This window comes from Mustela erminea, chromosome 4, assembly GCF_009829155.1.
Source record: "Mustela erminea isolate mMusErm1 chromosome 4, mMusErm1.Pri, whole genome shotgun sequence".
Taxonomy (NCBI): Eukaryota; Metazoa; Chordata; class Mammalia; order Carnivora; family Mustelidae; genus Mustela; species Mustela erminea.
The window spans coordinates 118,302,340-118,320,766 of record NC_045617.1 but is presented as its reverse complement, the minus strand read 5'-3'; the positions used below and the strand labels follow the sequence as shown (position 1 = coordinate 118,320,766).

At 50.0% G+C, this 18,427-nt stretch overlaps 1 protein-coding gene across 3 annotated transcripts in view; it reads left to right on the top strand.

Annotated features, from left to right (window-relative positions):
* PACSIN1 (protein kinase C and casein kinase substrate in neurons 1) overlaps nt 1–18,427 on the top strand; it is a 54,423-nt gene that overhangs the window by 17,999 nt on the left and 17,997 nt on the right. The window contains exon 1 of one of the 3 annotated variants that reach the window (XM_032340586.1): nt 2,233–2,346. The exons of the other annotated variants lie outside the window; for them this stretch is intronic. The gene's annotated coding sequence lies outside the window, so the exon portion shown is untranslated. Of the gene's footprint in view, nt 1–2,232; nt 2,347–18,427 lie in introns of those variants that run through there. 3 annotated transcript variants of the gene reach the window in all.

Sequence of the window (18,427 nt, the reverse complement as noted above, 5' to 3'; positions counted from 1 at the left end):
ACAGATATCCATTTGGACCCTGTGTTTAATAGTCCTTGAACTGCCTGTGTATTCTTCCTTCTCCAGTGATGCTAACCCAGAGAAATGGCTTGGAAAGTCCCTCTGGGGAGGGATTGGTCAAATTCTTATCACATGTATTTGTTCTGGGGTCACAGGGTCCTTCCTTGTGGGGACCTGGTCTCTCCTTCAGTCACTTAGATCTGAAACCTTGCTTAGGTCTGGAAATCGGGCAAAGGATCATTAGTCTTACTGATCCGCAGGCCTTGGTTTATTTTTTTTCCTTTTTTTTTTTTAAACATTTTATTTATTTATTTGACACAGAGAGATCACAAGTAGGCAGAGAGGCAGTCAGAGAGAGAGAGAGAGGAGGAAGCAGGCTCTCTGCCGAGCAGAGAGCCTGATGTGGGGCTCGATCCCAGGACCCTGAGATCACGACCTGAGCCGAAGGCAGAGGATTTAACCCACTGAGCCACCCAGGCACGCCCCTTGGTTTCTTTTGATTCTGTAGAGAGGACAGTGTCCTCGATGCCTGCACATCTGGCTTGCCCCGGGGCCGCTGGGTTCTGTTAACAATTCCCATAGCCCTGCGAGTCAGGCTAACCCAGCCATGGCTCTGACCTTGCCAGTAGCTGTGATCATTGCACCCACCTTGCTTCTGACCAGGAAGCGTTGCCACCTGCCTGCTTACGGGGGGATCCTACCATCTCATGGCTGTGGGGGGCGCCCAGTTTTGTAACAACAGCTCCAACTCTCGAGTCTTTGAAGGACACTCACCCCGAAGCTTGTCAGACTGCTGGGACCCCTTCAGGCCACCACGTTCCTTACGGCTTTGGCAAAGGTCGGGGGTTCTTCAGTCCTGCAGGAGGTAGACTCCCGGTGGGTTTTCTGGTGAATGTGCCCACGGGGCTGAGAGTTTGCCCCCTTCTTCCACTGTCTGACACGGCAGCCTGGGCGATTCTGCCTCACCTGCTGTGGTCAGTGCTTTCTTCCTCTAACCCTTACATGTGGAATTAACTCTCCTTCATCCAGCTTCGTGGCCCCCCCACCCCTTGATCCAGTCCTCAGATGGCTCTCCTGGCTTCTGCCAGGGCATGGTGGCACAGTCTGGAAGCCGGGCTGGCGTGTGCCTTACCCTAGTTACTCGGCTGGTGGCCAGGGCGGGGTGGGGGACAGAACTGAGAGAGGATCCTCAGCGCTGTCTTCAAGGGGAAGGCTTGCTAGGCTCTGATAGGTCACTTCCAAGTCCCACTCCTTTCAGAGCAAGGCCTGACCTTGGTGTCACAGACTCATCATGGGCTGAGAATTCAACCTTCTCTGACATTCTGCTCCCCTTACCATGAAGCCCTGTGTCTATTCCTTGGCTGTTCCCTCGCCATCAGCTGCAGGGGAAAATTTAGGTGCCGCTAAGGAGGCCCATGGCTTTCATACCTGGCTTTGAATTAGTGATTCATTGCTCTCAGCCTTTCACTGTCTTTTTCCAGGGCACAAGCCGGCCCGTTACTCTGGCTTTATAAGGAATGACGACGACTCCCCCAGCCTCTCCCACTCCAGAGGCTTCTCCCCTACAACCCCGCAAAGTGTTAGCAGCTTTCCAGGGGTCCTGCATTAAGGTGAGGGGTCTGGGCTTGGCAGCAGCCAGTTCCTGGATGCCAGCTGCCTGCCTGGAGAGGTTTATAAGGTGGATGGCCATTCTTGGGGAGGGACTGAGGCTTGTCAGCAGCAAGCACCCCCCGCAGCTGGGGTAGGGGCACCTTTGGCCTGAAGCAGGGCTCTGGGTGGCGTAGCACACACCACTGCACACAGTTCAGTCTCTCCACTGTCAGTGGACATTTGGGTGGTTTGGGCTAATATGATACCATCGCAGTGAGCATTCATGTACGGGGCTCCGGTGGCCATGGGCACTTGTGACCGTGGGCAGAGTCAAGGGAGGAAGTGTGGGCCTAAGGTGTGCATGGGGTAAACTTTGGTAGACATTTTCAAATGGTTTTCCAAAGTGGCCATTTTTCGCCCCCCACCAGCAGGATCTGAGAGTTCTGGTTGCTCGGCCTCCTTCCCAACTCTTGAGATCATCTGTCCTTTTATTTTAGCCACTGTGTTGGTCCAGATAGCACTGGTTCCTATGTGCAGTCAGGTGGGGAGCCACCCTGGGAGGTGGGTGGCTGTTAGATTTGGGGAGCCTGGAGCACCCCCACCTGACTGTCCCTGCTACCCATTTCCGAGGGTCTTCTTCAGATCCTGGCAGATGCATTAGAATGTTATCGGAAAATAACACCGTCACGTGACTTGGTTTGGCCACCTCCTTTCAGCCTGAGATTCCAACTCCGAAGGGTCATGGGAAGGAAACAGGTAAGTTTGGCTGCCTGTGAGGCCAGGCGTATGCGGGGTCTCCTGAGGACACCAGGAAGGAGCAGCAGTGACTCACTCTCTCTAGTGGTTCAGTTTCCAAAATGCTTTCTCATCGTAGCTCCTTTGGGCTCCATGACAGCCTTCACATTAGTGGTAAAGGGAGCCCTGCAGCTAGTGATGGACCCCCAAGTCCAGGACCCCCAATTTACTTCATCTTATTGGCCTATGCCCCCACTCCCTTCCTTTAGAAAGCAGCTCAGGGCCAGCTCAGTGGTGGGGTTTCAACCCTCCCCCAGTCCCCTTGCTTGTTTTATGAGGTACCCCTGCCCGTTGCCCCTTATGTTCTCCCAGAAGTACATAACGCTCTCTGGGGCTAACTGCTGATTGGACTAGAGCTTCTGAGGTGTTCAGAAGTCTCCCAGGGATTTTGCTAGAAGATTCGGAGTTGGAGGATCTGGTGGGCCCAAGCTTCTGCATTTTCCACAAACATCCAAGGGATGCCAGCACTGCTGGTCCGCGGACCACACTTGGGAGTTTCGAGGAATTAGATCGGTACCCAGCTATGGACTGTGCTTGGCCTCCCCAATGGAACTCAGGCGGACACTGGTTAGTTACTGTCCCAACTTTGGCACGAGTGTCAGTTACTACAAGTTCAAGCCTCTCTCTTTTCCCATTGGGAGATGCCAGTCAAGTCATTTGGCTCACTTCAACACCCCTGACTCTTAATACCTCTCTCAGGAGCATCTCTGTTCCCTCCCTCTCCCTCCTCCTGCTCACTTCTCTTTCCTCAACATTCCCCCGCCTTTTTTTTTTTTTTTTAAAGATTTATTTATTTATTTATTTGTGAAAGAAACAGAGAGCACCAACTGGGGAAGGGGCAAAGGGAGAGAATCCCCTCAGACACCCCACTGAGAGTGGAGCCCGACGTGGGTCTCGATCCCCTGACTGGGCCGAAACTGAGAGCTGGATGCTCAACCAGCTGAGCCACCCAGGCTCAACACTCCTAATTTCCATCTCCTCTTCCCCTAAATGGGCAGAATGTCAGCTAGACATTAGGCAGAATGCTGGCTGAGTAAACTTCTTTATACTAAAGTATGAATGACTCACATTTCTTCCCTTACCTCTTCCAGGGGTTATTTAGATGTGAGGAAGAAGGTGCTTCGGATTGTTAGAAAAGTCCACAGTGAGGGAAAGAAGAGAAAATATTTAGGAATTCTTTCCTGTGCTTCCCAGCATTTTCCACGCTTGGGCTTATTATTGAAATCGTGTGAGAGAACTTTGAAAAAAAATGAAACAAAACAAGACTGAGACGCTTAGGTTTTACCCCAGATCAGCAGACTTTGGGCTCTCCCGAGCGGGGACTAGGAATGTGCATTTTCTTTGAAAGCAATTTTGTCACACATCCAGGTTTAGAAACTGCTTCCCTAAATTACACCACGGGTGCTACTCGTGCATCCATTCCCCTCTGTTTCTGGAGGAGAATGACTCAGAGGGTCTTTCCGCCTCACCCAGGAAACTGTTGAGTGGGCATAAAGGGGATCCAGATGAGGTGTGAGGGGCCAGGTTCCACCCGAAATCAGCTGCTGATGGGCCACTCACCCTCAGTGAGGAGGGGCCTCTCTTTGCTCATCTCAGCAATGGGGCTGAAGCCAGCCACCGGCAGCCTACCCTGTGGTTGTGGCTGGAGAGTGGAAAGGTTGTGCACTTGCAGCAGATTATGCCATGGGACAAAAGGCAGCCTGTGGCTTGGGGGTGGGGGTGGATGGTAAGGGGAGGAGGCAGAAACCAAAGCATGTAGGGGGCTCGGCACCTGTGCCGAAGCCTGGTCACAGTGGCTCACTGGGAATAATTGCTGTGGTAATTATGAAGATTGCGCAGGCAAATGGATTCCACTTTATATTCTGCTCCCTTGCAAAGGTCATTCGTAATTGCCTGACTTCCTCCCCATGGCGGGTAGGAGGCTGTGGTGGGGGCCCTGTCGGGGGCGGGGGGTCTCTGGGATGCAGGCCCAAGCTGAGGGGGTGGGGGGACTGGGAGCCCCTGGGATTGACCTCGGTCAGCCTGAGCTGGGGAGCACGTGGCTCAGCGCTCAGTGCAGAAGCTGCTTTTCCTCTTCCTCCAGGATAACCCCCCAGGCTCCCGACTGCACTTCTAGCTGAGCTGGCTGCAGTTTGGGGCTCTTGGTGCATACTGATCATGGGGAGACTGAGGCCAGCGTGGTGCTCCGTCCTGCCCATCAGTCCACCTGGAAGCCTCAGCCCCAGTTCCCCTTCAGCCTGACATACTGTGGGGCTCAGAGACGTCACCAACCTTCTCGGGTTATCTGTCTCTACAAAACAAAGGAGACACGGTGGGGGGCTTTGGGAGGCCCCCTTCCAGCTCTGGGTTTTAGGAATCCAGCATCTGTTCCCAAGTTTTGTGGAAGATTTGTGCACAGCTTTGGAGTCAGACAGAATGGGGTTTTAATCCTGGCTCATTCCTGCTGGGTGATATCAGGCCACTGACTTTACCTCTCTGATCCCCAGCTTCCTCCTTGGAAAAACAGAGACAATGGTTGGTATCCATCTCCTAGGGTCACTGTGGAGATTAAAGGAGATATTAATGACGAAATACCTGGTCAGCACTATTGACTGCTTCTTCTGAGTCAGGGTTCCAGGGCTTTTCCTGGCCCAGGTCATGTCCTCCCGGCTGCACGTGCACCAGGAGCTGCTGTTTTCCCTAGTTAAAGGATGAGGAAACAACAGTGGAAAGCACAGGCAGAGAGGCTCCCAGCAGATGTCAGCTGCCGGTAGCATTACTTCCTTTTCTGTCCTCCTTGGGAGACTCCTCCACCTTTGCTCCTGGTGTACTCACCTCTATGCCTCTGTTGGAGTTCCTCTTCTGAACTCCACTCTCTGCATGGCCCTTCCAGGCGGTACCCCAGCCCTGCCTCCAGGCAGCCCTCCCCAGCAGCCAGACCTCTCTGACTCCATGGTGTGGACAGCCTGCGTTGCACTGGCCAGCACCCTATTACCGTCAGACTCTGGTCTCTCCTGAATCCACCTATGTTGCCCTGGAGCTGACTCCATGGCCAGATCTTATTTATCTTCCTACATGCACCTGGCATGGCATGGAAGGTGCTGGAGAACCATATGTTTGGAATGTTCTAGAGCCAGAATCTCCCACAGTCCCCGCAGGCCTGGCATAAACCCCATTGAATACCTCCATGGGCCACACCTGTGCTAGAGACTGGGCTGAGATCAATACAAGATGACCTGGGTCTAAGATCTCAGGGCAGCAGGACAGCGGTTCACAGACCAGGATATATTTGGGAAATGCCTAAGGAGGTTTTCTTTTTTTCTTAAATGATGCTTAGGCCCACTGTAGAGATTCTGGGGCACAGCCTGACCTCAAGGAGTTTTGAAACTGTCTTAGGTAAGAAAATTGGATATCCACATGCAAAAGAACGGAATTCGACCTTTACCTCACCCTGTATACAAAAATTCACTCAAATGGATCAATGACCTAAATGTTAAGAACTGAAACTATAAAACTCTGAGAAGCAACAGAGGGTAGTCTTCGTGACATTGAATTTGGCAATGTTTTCTTGGATATGGTAGCAAAAGCACAGGCAACAAAAGAAAAAATTAAATAGGACTTAATAAAAATTTAAGACTTTTGAGGCACCTGGGTGGCTCGGTCAGTTAAGCATCAATTCTTGATTTTGGTTCAGGTCCTATTCTTGGGGTCGGGAAATCGAGCTCTACTTTGGGCTCTGTGCTGGGTGTGGAGCCTCTTTAAGATTCTCTTTCTCCCTCTCTCTCTGCCCCTCCTCTAAAATAATTAAGACTTTAGTGCCATCATAGGACACTATCAAGAGAATAAAAGGGGAACATGCAGAATGGGAGAAAATATTTGCATACAGTACATCTGATAAGGGATTAATAATCAGAATATATAAAGAACTCCTACAACTCAACACAAAGGACCATGAACTGTGTTTAAAAATAAGCAAAGGACTCAAATAGATATTTCTTTAAAGAAGAGCTGCAGGTGGCAAATAAGCATTGGAAAATGTGTTCAACCACATTAATCATTAGGGAAATGCAAATCAAAACTGTGATGAGATACCACTTTACAGCCATTAGGATGGCTATTGTTAAAAAAAGAAAGAAAGAAAGAAAGTAACAACTGTCGGTGAAGATATGGAGAAATTGGAACCCCTTCTGCATTGCTGATGGGAATGTAAAATGGCACAGCTGCTGTGGGAAACCAGTTTGGCAGTTCTTCAAAAAGTTAAACACAGGATATGACCCAAAATTTCACTTCTAGGTATCTGCCCAAAAGCAGTGAAAGAACTCAAAAACAGATACTGGAGGCACCTGGGTGACTCAGTAGGTTAAGCCTCTGCCGTCAGCCTGGATCATGATCTCAGGGTCCTGGGATCAAGCCCCACATCAGGCTCTCTGCTCAGCGGGGAGCCTGCTTCCCCCCTTCTCTCTCTGCCTGCCTTTCTGCCTACTTGTGATCTCAATCTGCCAAATAAATAAATAGGATCTTAAAAAAAAACAAAACCCAAAACAGATGCTGAAACACAATGTTCGTAGCAGTGTTATTCACAGCAGCCAAACAGTGGAAACATCCCAGTGACCTTGGGCAGGTGCATGGATAAAGAAAAAGGGGCCTTAAAAAGGAATGGAGTATTGACCCAAGCTACAATAGGGACGAACCTTGAGAACATGAAGCTAGGTGAAAGAAGCCAGCCATGAAAGATACGGTGTGTGATCCCACCTCCAGGTAGAATGGTAGTTACCAGGGGCCAGTTGAGGTGGGGGAATGGGGAGTTTATTCATGGGGACAGAGTTTCAGTTTGGGATGATGGAAAAGTTCTATAGATGGGTTGTAGCGATGGTTTCCTAACAATGGGAATATACTTAATTGTACTTACACATGGTTAGAATGGTAAATGGTATGTTTACGTGTATTTTACCACAATTAAAAAAAAAAAAGTGTTCCCGGTAATTCTTACGCACATCTGGGTAGAAAAGCACTCTTAGAGGGACCAGCAGATAAGCATGAAAGTGATAGTTGCAGTTAACTATTACAGAGGCTGGGATAGACATGAGTGTGTATGCGGAAAGAATGGACACGTCTGTGTAGAAATTCAGGGGGTCAGGGGAGATATTTTTCCCCACCAGGCAGGCTGCTATAATCATTTAGAAGTCAGTTCCAGGGCCAGACTATTTGGTTTCAAATCCCAGCTAGCACCGTGGGTTTTGTGCAATAATTTGGGCACATTATTGCTATGTGTCTCAGTTTCCCCATCTGTAAAATGGGGATTCTAATAATGCCCGCCTTAGACGGATGCTGTGAAGTTAAACAAGATAATTCATGTAAAACATTTATAAAAGGCAGAATCTGCTCAGTAAATGTTAACTAATGTCAGGGTGCCTGAGTGGTTCACTGGGTTAAGTGTCCAACTCTTGGTTTTAGCTCAGGTCATGGTCTCAGCGAGGTGGAGCCCTGTGTCAGGCTCCATGCTCAGTGGGGAGTCTGTTTAAGAATTCTCTCTCTCTCCTTCTCCCTCTGACAAGCTCTCAGATAATGTTAATGTTGATGCTTCATCAACCACATTTCGAGTGGCAAGGGTTCTCAAACTTGGCTGAACATTGAGACACCCAGGGAAACTTAAAAAAAAAAATACCGATTCTTGGATTGTATACTCAGAGGTTCCAACTTAATTGATAGGGTGAGTTTTGAAGTTTCCCATGTATTCTAATGTGCAGTAAAGTTTGGGAACTACTTGCTTAAACTAAAAGGAAAACTTGCTATTTGCTCACCAGGATCTCCAGCATTAGTTCTGTGACTCAGCCACCACCAGGAACAAGCTTTCCATCTTCAGTGGGTAGGTTTGGCCCTCAAGCTAGCTCCTCCTGGCAGCCCAAAATGGCTGCCACGGCTCAAGACATCACATGGAGATTCCACAATGTTCAATAAGAAAGGACTGTTTTCTTCTCCAGTGCCTCTTATCATCAACAAAGGAACATTTCCTGGAAGCTCTTTCTCTCTGGTCTGATTGGCCAGGGGAACAGGAATGCCACGAATAACTTAGACCTCTGGTTCTCCAAGTGGGGTCCCTGGACCAGAGCATCAGCATCACCTGGATGCTCAATTGACATGCAGATTCTCAGACCCACCATGGATCTATTGAATCAGAAACTTGGGGATGAGGCCCAGGAGTCTGTGTTTTATCAAGTCCTTCAGATGATCCTGGTGCATGTTCAAGTTTGAGAACCACTGGCTTAGAGTTTATGCCTTAGGCCAGTGGTTCTCCACCTGGGTTAATTTTGCCCTCCCCTGAGGAGACATTTGGCAATGTCTGCAGAATCTGTCGTTATTATAACTCGGTGGGGGTAGGGGCTGCTATTGGCATCTAGTGGGTAGAAGGCAAACCTACAAAGCAGGACAAAGCAGGACAGCCCCACTAACCCTAAACCAAGCGTCAGTAGTGCTGAAGTTGAAAAAGCCTGCTTTAGGCCATGCAGCCTTTCTTCTGAGTCTCATAAAGCAGCCAGGGGTCTGGCCAGCAAGTGCCAAGGAGCACCTGCTCTTGGTTAGACAACCAGCGGTGTCTGCTCCTAAAAATTACTTTCACAGTAAATCAGATAGCCCACCGTCTTTCCCATGCTGTCCCCTTGCAGGGCAGCCCTTTAGAAAGAAACAACCCGGGCGCCTGGGTGGCTCAGTGGGTTAAGCCGCTGCCTTCGGCTCAGGTCATGATCTCAGGGTCCTGGGATCGAGTCCCGCATCAGGCTCTCTGCTCAGCAGGGAGCCTGCTTCCTCCTCTCTCTCTGCCTGCCTCTCTGCCTACTTGTGTTCTCTGTCAAATAAATAAATAAAATCTTTAAAAAAAAAAAAAAATAGAAAGAAACAACCCGGGGCGCCTGGGTGGCTCAATGGGTAAAGCCTCTGCCTTTGGCTTGGGTCATGATCCCAGGGTCCTGGGATCGAGCCCCGCATTGGGCTCTCTGCTCAGCAGGGAGCCTGTTTCCACCTCTCTCTGCCTGCCTCTCTGCCTACTTGTGATCTCTGTCTGTCAAATAAATAAATAAAATCCTTAAAAAAAAAAAAAAAAAGGAAGAAAGAAACAACCCCATGGGGCTGGCAGGGTCAAAGAAGTTTCTATCTGTCAGGATGAGCAAAGGCCCCTGCTCTCTTCTTTTTGAGGGTGGGGAGAGTCCTAGGGGGCAGGTTGTGGGTAAGGGTCATACTTGGTGGCTTACTCCAGATATTATTGGTCATACAGTTTTATCAAGACCTTAATCATCTTTTTTAAAAAAGATTTTATTGATTTATTTGAGATAGCAAGACAGAGAACACTGGGGGAGAGGGCGGGGCATTGGGCAAAGGGAGAGGGAGAAGCAGGATCCCTGCTGAGCAGAGAGCCTGACTCAGGTCTCAGTCCCAGGGACCCTGGGATCATGAACTGAGCCAAAGGCAGACACTTAACTGACTGAGCCACCCAGGCACCCCAGTCATCTTTCTTTAAACTTAGTACATGATTTGAAAGGTTGGCTGCATCCCAGGGTGCCTGGCTGGCTCTGCTGGTAGAGCACGTGACTCTTGATCTCGAGGTTGTAAGCTCAAGCCCTACGTTGGGTGTATAGAGATTGCTTAAAAATAAAATCTAAAAAAAATATATGGTTGGCTGCATTCCTAAGTGTGATTTTTCGCACTGTTTTAGAGCCAATTTTTTTCCCCCAAGAAATGCAGTTCCGTTGTATCATAGAATAGCAGAGCAGCTAGAATGTGATGTATAGGAACTCTCCTTTTGAGCCCCATCGAAGGGATAGCATTCGACATGCCTACAGTTGTATCTTTTTTTTTTTTTAAAGATTCTATTTCTTTATTTGTTTTAAAGAGAGAAAGAGAGAGAGATTGGGGGCAGAGGCAGAGAGAGAGAGCATGGAGCCTGATGTGGGGCTTGATCTCACGACCCTGAGATCATGACCTGAGCCGAAAACGAGAGTTGGATGCTTAACTGACAGGAGCCGCCCAGGCACCCCAAATTTTCAATGTTTTTAAAATTCTACTGAACTTAAATTTAAATAGCCAAATGGCCCTAGTGATGACCACAGTGGACAGTGTGTCCTTAGGCACCCCGCGTTTTCCCTGGGGTGCAGGGCAGTGTGCTGGCTGGTCCATTTCAGCTGGAGGCCGCCGAGATTACAGAGAGGAGCTCAGATATTTTGAACATTGCCAGAATTGTCCCCAGACTGAGCATTTCCCAAACCGAGGGAGTTCAGTCTGTCAAGTACCTCGGAGCACTTTGCCTTGCACAGGAGTTTGATCAGTTCAGTGTAGAAATGTTGGTAATGTCGTGCTGATCAGAAACTCTACCTTGTAATTAACTGAGTCAAAAGTAATTTGTTCTCTGGTTTTTAAAAAAAAAAAAAAAAAAAGTTTTAGCTCACGCAGTTCGTTTGGTAGACAAAAGTCTTCCCAAACGTGGAGCTCCTTGGGTGAAGAAATCTGGAAAGGGTCCCTTGGTGGTACAGAAGTTAGAAATCGTCCCTCTGGGCCAACCCCTTCACTTTTAGGGGAGCAGATTGACACCCAGAGAGGGATTGACCAGTGTGAGGCCACCTGGCTGGACTGGGGCAGAGTCAGGAGTCAAAGTCAGAGTCGAAACCTTGTTGGAGAAGCTGGTATTGAATAGTGTTCCTGTGACCCAGTGGGGGTGTGTCTATCCTGGGCTGTCCACCCCCCGTCCCCCGACAGTGATTGTGTCTGTGACATTCCCTTTGATCGGTGACCAGAACAGGTAGGGAGATTTAAAAGCCTCTTTGATGTTGGTGTTATAGAACAGGGGTAGGAATGGGATAGGACCAATTCTTGCAGCGGTCCCTGGAACACCTGTATCCCCATCACATCACAAAGAAGGACATAAAACATGCAAATCTATGGGCCCCACCAGTGAGCTACTGTGATGGTCTGGTACATTGGTGCTCACCACTGTCACCTGTGAACCCCATCTCCTGCTAGGTACGGCCTAGTGTAGCACCCTCCCCCATGCCTCCACCCTCGTTGACTCCGGGCTTGCTCTGTGACGTGCTTTGGGCATGTGACATTGGCCGGCAGAGGCAGAGGCTTGATGGATAATTTGAAAGACAAGTTGCACACTGGAATTTGTCCTTCTGCATGTCTACTCTTGGAGCCCTGAGCTGGCATGTAAGTAGGTCTAAGGTCCCCTGCTGGAGAGACCACAGCCTGGGAGGAAAGGTGGGGAGGGGGTAAGGGGAGGGGTTGGCTCAGCTGAGGGCTGCTCAGGTGAATGAAGAAGATGTCTGGGACACTACAGCCCCAGCTGAGGCCTCGTTAGGAGAGACAAAACACCCAGGTGAACCCAGCCAAGCCACAGAACTGCAAAACACAATAAATCATTGTTTTAGGTCAATAAATTCTGGGGAGCTTTGTCACGCGGCGACAGACAGCCGAAACCCCTACTGCATCAGAATCTCTACGGCTGTGGCCAAGATCTTCATTTTATCCAAACCTCTGGATGGTTCTGGAGCTTCCTAAAGCCTGATAACCCTTGGAAGAGGAAGGGCCTGATTCAGATCATCATGAGCTGTGTGACTCCAGACAAATTCCTGAGCTTCTCCCATTTTCCTTTTCCTCTTGGGAGTAAGGACAGTTTGCAGAGATTCAGGGAGATGAGGGGTTCTTCAGCCACCACTTTCTCTTCTCCCCCTGGGACTCTAACCGCAAGAATGTTGGCTCTTCTGTTAAGGGCCCACAGGGCCCTGAGGCTCTGTTCATTGTTTCCCCCCAATCCATTCTTTCTCTGTTATTCAGTCAGGGTCATTTCTATTGTTTTATCTTCAAGTTCTCAGATTCTTTCCTCTCTTGTCTCCACCCTGCTGTTGAGCCCCTCTGAGGACCTTTCGGCTCTCAAATTTCAGTTTGATGCTCTTTGGTGTCTTCTGTTTCTTTACTAAGGCCTTCTATTTTGTCATTTGTTTCCAGAGTGTTCCCAGTTGCTTGTTGAAGCATTTTGAAGACAACAGCCTTAACTTCCTTGTCAGATAGTTCCAATATTTGTGTCATCGTGCCGTTGGCATATGTTGGTTGCCTTTTCTCATTCAGATTGAGATTTTTCTGGCTCTTGGTATGACTGATGATTTTTATCTTGTATCCTGGACATTGGGGTGTTGTTATGAGACACTGGCTCTTATTCAAATCTTCCATCTTCGTCACAGGCTGTGCCTGTGGATGACAGGTTGGGGTGGAAGTCTAGTTCCCTCCTTGACCTCAGTTGACAGCCTGGTTGGGGAGAAGGCTACCTCCTTACCACTGGGTGAGTGGTGGGAGTTCTGGCTTCCCACCAGACCTCCGGTGATCTGTTACTGCTGGCGATGGCAGAAATCCTAACTAGGCCTCCTCTGTCCCCACCCAGCATAGAGGGGGAGGGGCACCTTCATACCATTGGTTGGGGGATGGAAGCCCCAGCTCCCACCTGTTCTTCTCTGTAATCTATTGGTGGTAGGGGAAATGGGACACTGGTTACACCAGACACAGCTCCCCACTCGGCGTCTGGTCCTGCAGATGGGGTGGTGCTATAGTTTTTTCTATGGTGTTTGGCTAGAGTAGGGCATTTATTGTTTTAAAGAATGTTTTGTCTTGCTAGACTGTGCCTTTCCTAGTCCTTCAGCTGGGGAGAAGAGGCTTTCTTGGGGCTGTTTTTGTCCACACTCATAGGTATTTCTGGGTTGCTGACTCCCCCAGCTCCAGATCTGAGATATGTGGGGCAAAAAAACCCCAAACAAACAAACAAACCCAGAGAAATCACCCCTGTGTTGTTCCTTGGGTCCTGAGAGCCCTAGTCAGTCTACCATCTTCTCTCCATTTTTAGAGTCTTTGTAGGTTTGTTTTATATATAATGCCCAGGGCATTAGCTGTGCTTTGCAGGAGGAATAGGGAGGTGTATCTGCTCCATCTTGCCCAGGAACCAGAAGTCAAGATGAACTTTGTATAAATAGAATCTACTTCATATGTTCTTTTAAGCTCAGCTTCTCTTGCTCAGCATGGTATCTTGAGATTATCCATGTGGTTGTGTGTAGTCCGATGTTTCTCATTGCTGTATACGATTTGACGGTGTGGGGGCGCCTGGGTGGCTCAGTCAGTTGGGAGTCTGTCTTCAGCTCAGGTCATGATCCGGGGGTCATGGGATTGAGCCCTGTGTCAGGTTCCTTCCTCAGTGGGGAATCTGATTTTCCCTCTCCCTCTGCCCCTCCTGCTTGTGCGCGCTCTCTCTCTCTCTCTCTCTCTTTCAAATAAATAAATAAAATATTTAACATTAAAAAAAAAAAAAAGTTTGCCAGTATGAACCAACACACCGTTGACTTTGCCCAGTGGAATCCTATGTGACCATGAAAAAGCAAACTGCCTACTTCGACTATGCAACAAACCACACAATTTGCTGGTTAGTCCTTCTGTAGATGTCGTCTGGGTTGCCTCCAATTTGGAGCTCTTATGAACAAAGCTGCTTTGAAGAGAATTTGCTGTTATGAACAAATGTTCTTGGGTGTGTGTTTCAGTGGCCACAGCACTCCTTTCTGTTGGGAATGAATATTTCAAAAGCCTCTTAACTGGTTTGCTTCCTTCTACTCATCTTTCCATGTGAAACCCACGTCGATCTTTTGAAAATATAAATTGGATCTCTTCTTCCCCTTGCTCAAAAATACCGAAGGCGGGACGCCTGGGTGGCTCAGTTGGTTAAGCAGCTGCCTTCGGCTCAGGTCATGATCCCAGCATCCTGGGATCGAGTCCCACATCGGGCTCCTTGCTCAGCAGGGAGCCTGCTTCTCCCTCTGCCTCTGCCTGCCATTCTGTCTGCCTGTGCTCGCTCTTCGCCCCCCCCGATAAATAAATGAAATCTTTAAAAAAAAAAAAATACTGAAGGCTTCGGGGTGCCCGGCTGGCTCATTTGGTGGAATGTGCAACTCTTGACCTTGGGATTGTGAGTTTGAGCACCATGTTGGGTGTAGAGATTACTTACAAGTAAAATCTTAAAAAAATACCAATGGCTTCCCTTCATACTTAGAATAAGATAGAATCTTCCCTATGACCTCCAGGGCCCTGCAGGATCTATCCCTTGCCTGCCTCTTCTTTATTCCTGCCTTATTTACTACCTCTCTCTACCTGCCATCCGTTTGTCTACTCAACAGTCCGCCCATCCAGACATCCATTCAGTTCTGGGGAGTCAACAGCGTGCCTGGCTTACTCCTGCTTCAGGACTTTGTCCTTGCTACTGCCTCTGCCAGAAAACACTGTACCTGCAAATCAACACATACTTGCCCTTCCCCTTTATTTAAATCTCTGTTCAAATATCATCTTGTTGAAGAGGGATTCTAGTGTGGGCCCCCATTCATCCTCTCTCTTTGCCCACATTATTTTTCTTGATAGCACCTAACACTACTTGAACTGCTATTGTGTATTTGTTGGGTGTCTCCCGCTTTGGGAGAATGTTCGTGAAATGCCCACAAGGTTTACAGATATCATGTGTCTGGTTGTCTCCTGGGTCCCTCGCCTAGCGCAGGGCTGCCCATAGTAAGTGCTCAGGAAAGAACTGTTAATTCGGGATTAACTGGTTCAGGCACCCCTTTTCTCTCCCAGCTGTGTGTATGTGAGGGCAGGTCCCTTAACAAGTACTTATCCCACCCTAGTCTTCCTGGGCCCTTGTGGCAATGCAGACTCTGATTTGGGGTCTGGCGTGGGACCTGATATTCTGCATTTCCTCCCAGCTCCTGGATGATGCCCCAGCTACTGGTCCTGGGATGCAGGTGTTGAGTAGCGGGGCCTTAACAGCTCTGAACCTCAGTTTCCACATCTGTAAAATGGTTCGCTGTGAACCATTTTAGCACTGTGCATGGACTTAGCAGGTGCTCAGTAAGTGTCTACTGCTCTTCCTTTGGGTGCCTTCCTGGGTCTGAACCTGGAAGTTGCCTCGGTTTTCTCCTTCTGCCCTTTCCCGTCCATCCGTGTTTAGCCCCCTACACAGACCCTCAGTGGAATTTTGTCTGTTTTATTTCTCCAGAGCTGCCTGTCATGGACAGGGGTTTGGGGAGGATTCTGGCATTTTGACAGTCGTGGGAACATTATGCAAATGAGATGCAAAGCAACAGCTAATGAGCCCTGATTGCATTTGCCCTGGCACTGGGGAACTGTGGGATAGCTGTGCTGGGCTGGGAAGGGGGGCAACGAATGTTTCTGGGTTGGATGAGGAGACGGTGACAGAAGGGGGTTGGCTTCTCCTGGGAGGCATGAGGCCCCCTCCTCATAGGTTGAGTGCTCCTGCCCGTGGGACTGCAGTATGGTTAAGGTCCAGGGATAGGGCTGAGGTCAGGCATGGTGTGTGTGTGTGTCCCTGAGCCTGCCTGAGCCCTGCAGGTGGGAGAGTCCAGGGCTGCACTGTGGTGGCTTGGTGGCCCTCCCCATAGCAGGAGAGACTGGATCAGGCTGACAGTGGGACAGCGTGGAGGTGATGATCTGCCGGCTGGGCACAGAGGGGGCGACAGAGGGCTCAGCATCTCCCACAGAACCTGTGTGAACATGGGTGGGAAGAACTCGGGGATCTGCAGGGCAATGGGTGGGGCTGGATCAGGCTGATGGAGGGGTGGTGCTGGGGACAGCTCTTTTTGGAAACCCAGGTTCTTTAGGGGAAAGATGATCTGGGGCTGGGGGGCTGGCACATGGGCAGGGGGTTCTGTTTACAGAGCCTGGAAGCCTAATACCTCCTCGCCCCCCAGCTGAGGTCTCCCCACTCTCCAGGGAGCCCCGGCTCTTAGCTGCCAGGCATCACCACCTTCCTGGCCTGGGCCTTGACTTGACCCTTCACAGAGAACCTCCAGGCCTGGGGACAACTGTCAGGCTTCTGGCTCAAGGATGATCAGGCTTGAAGTCACTTCTGAGGTCATTTGGTGGGGATGTCTTCACTTACAATCCAGTTCTTCCCCCCCCCCAATTATTTTTGTGAGAGAGAGAGAGAGAGCGAGAACAGGAGCAGAGGGAGGGGCAGGTGGAGAAGCTGATTCCCCTCTGAGCGGAGAGCCCGATTCGGGACTTCATCCCAGGACCCTGGCATCATGACCTGAGCCAAAGGCAGATGCTTAACCGACTGAGCCACCCAGGCGCCCTTGCCCTCACATCAACTTCTTGACTGGCACTTCAGATACATACGACCCCGTCCTGCCTTTGATCTAAGCATGAGAAATACACTTGGCTCTGAAACTTCTCGAAAATGGGTGGCTGTTGTGGTGTCACCTAATCAGATCTTAATGGAGCCAATGTAGAGCATTGGAAAAAGCTTGGCAAAGCTGTGGGTTCGAGTCCCAGCCCAGGCACTTACTGTCTGTGTCACCTGGAGCAAGTTGCTCGGTCTCTAGAGCGTCTGTCTCCTCGTCAGTTCTGTGACCTCACCCGTAGGGCTGCTGTGACAGCCAGAGGCACTGCAGGGAAACAGGAGGTCAGCACATCTACTAGCTCAGCACCCTCGAGGGCAGGCACTTTGTTTTGCTCGTGGCTGTGTCCCCATCCCTAGAACAGCCCCTGCTACCTGGTGGATACCTAGTAGCATCTGCTGAATGAACGAGTGGACCGGTTTCAACTATCCCAACATGATTCCACCACCCCCCCACCCCACGTTGACAGCTCTGATATTTGGATGTGCCGTCTACCACTTACAGCTTTGGTTTAATCGGCAGTCTCATGGTTGAGGGGGATCTTAATGGGACGAAATATGGAAGAGGCTATTATTGTTATTATTAACAGTTTTTTGGTGAGCTTCTGGGTCTTTCTGATTGTATCTGTCTTTTCTGGATGGTGTGAGGCCCCTGAGAAGTGCTCTGGGGCATGGGGTGTGGCCATGATCTTTGCCTGGGTCTTTCTGAGGTGGTGCTTGACTAGGGACCATGCATCCTGTGGGACACACTGTGGTTCCTGGGCATTCAGACCCGGCCTCCAGCAGATACTGCCCTTCCCAGGAGACAGCAAGGTTCTCGGAGCCTGGAATTCTCTCCAAGGATGAGGTGCCCATTTTACTGTATTTGTCATAATTCCAAGTCCCAGGACCTGACAGCCACTTGGAGGGGGTGAGGGGGCTCTTGGTAGGATTTAGTCTGGATGGGAGAGGCAGAGAACTTTGAGAATGAGGGAGGGACACAGGGGAAGGTGTGCCCTCTCTCAACCCCCACCCTGGGCCCCTTGGGCAGCAGGGCTGAGATGCTGAGAGGAGGTAGGCAGATCAGCGTCTGATCTCTGGAGGACGGGTGTGGAACCGACAGATCCTTTCCTGGAAGTGGATTCTGGTTCAGTCTCCTGGGTGGGACACTTGTTTGTGTCACTGAACCCCTCTCATGGGGCTAGTGCTGGGGGCTTATGTGGATGGCTATTGATTTTCTATAGAAAGGGCTTGTGTGTTGCATGTCCTGGACCCATGTAGTTGGGTGTACACGTGTCTTCAAGGTTTGCTTTGGAAGGGGGTGGGGTGCGATGTGATAGCCGTGGCCTGTGAGAGCAGCCCTGGAGCTGGAATCCCAAGGCTTCACTGCCAGTAACCAGCCCGCGAGCCTCGGATACCGGAAGGAGTTGTCTAACTATGCTGGGCCTCAGTTTCCAATCTGCAAAATGGGATAAGACGGTAGGGGAACATCCCATACTCCGTCTGACCCAGAACAGGTGCAAAATAAAATTGTGAGGACTGATCGAGGGAGTGTGAAGAATGAAGCAAACAAACGTTTACAGAGCAGTGGGTGGCAAGGTGTAAGGCAGGTGCAGGGGAAGGAGTGGCTCCCAAGGTCTGGAAGGGATGTTGGGAGGGTGGGTCTTGGGGAGAAAGAGAGGAGAGGCGCTGCAGCAGGGCCCCCCACAGTCAAAGGTGGCTGTGTGAGCCCGTCTGTTCAGCTGCGTCTCCGAGAAGGTGAAGTGTGCATGCTCCGCCCGAGGTGATGTCCTCCAAGCATGGAAGGCGGGCGTCCCCTGGTGTACAGGAGGGAGGCTGGCGGTGCAGCATTGCCCGGTTGCCATAGAGACGAGCAGAAGG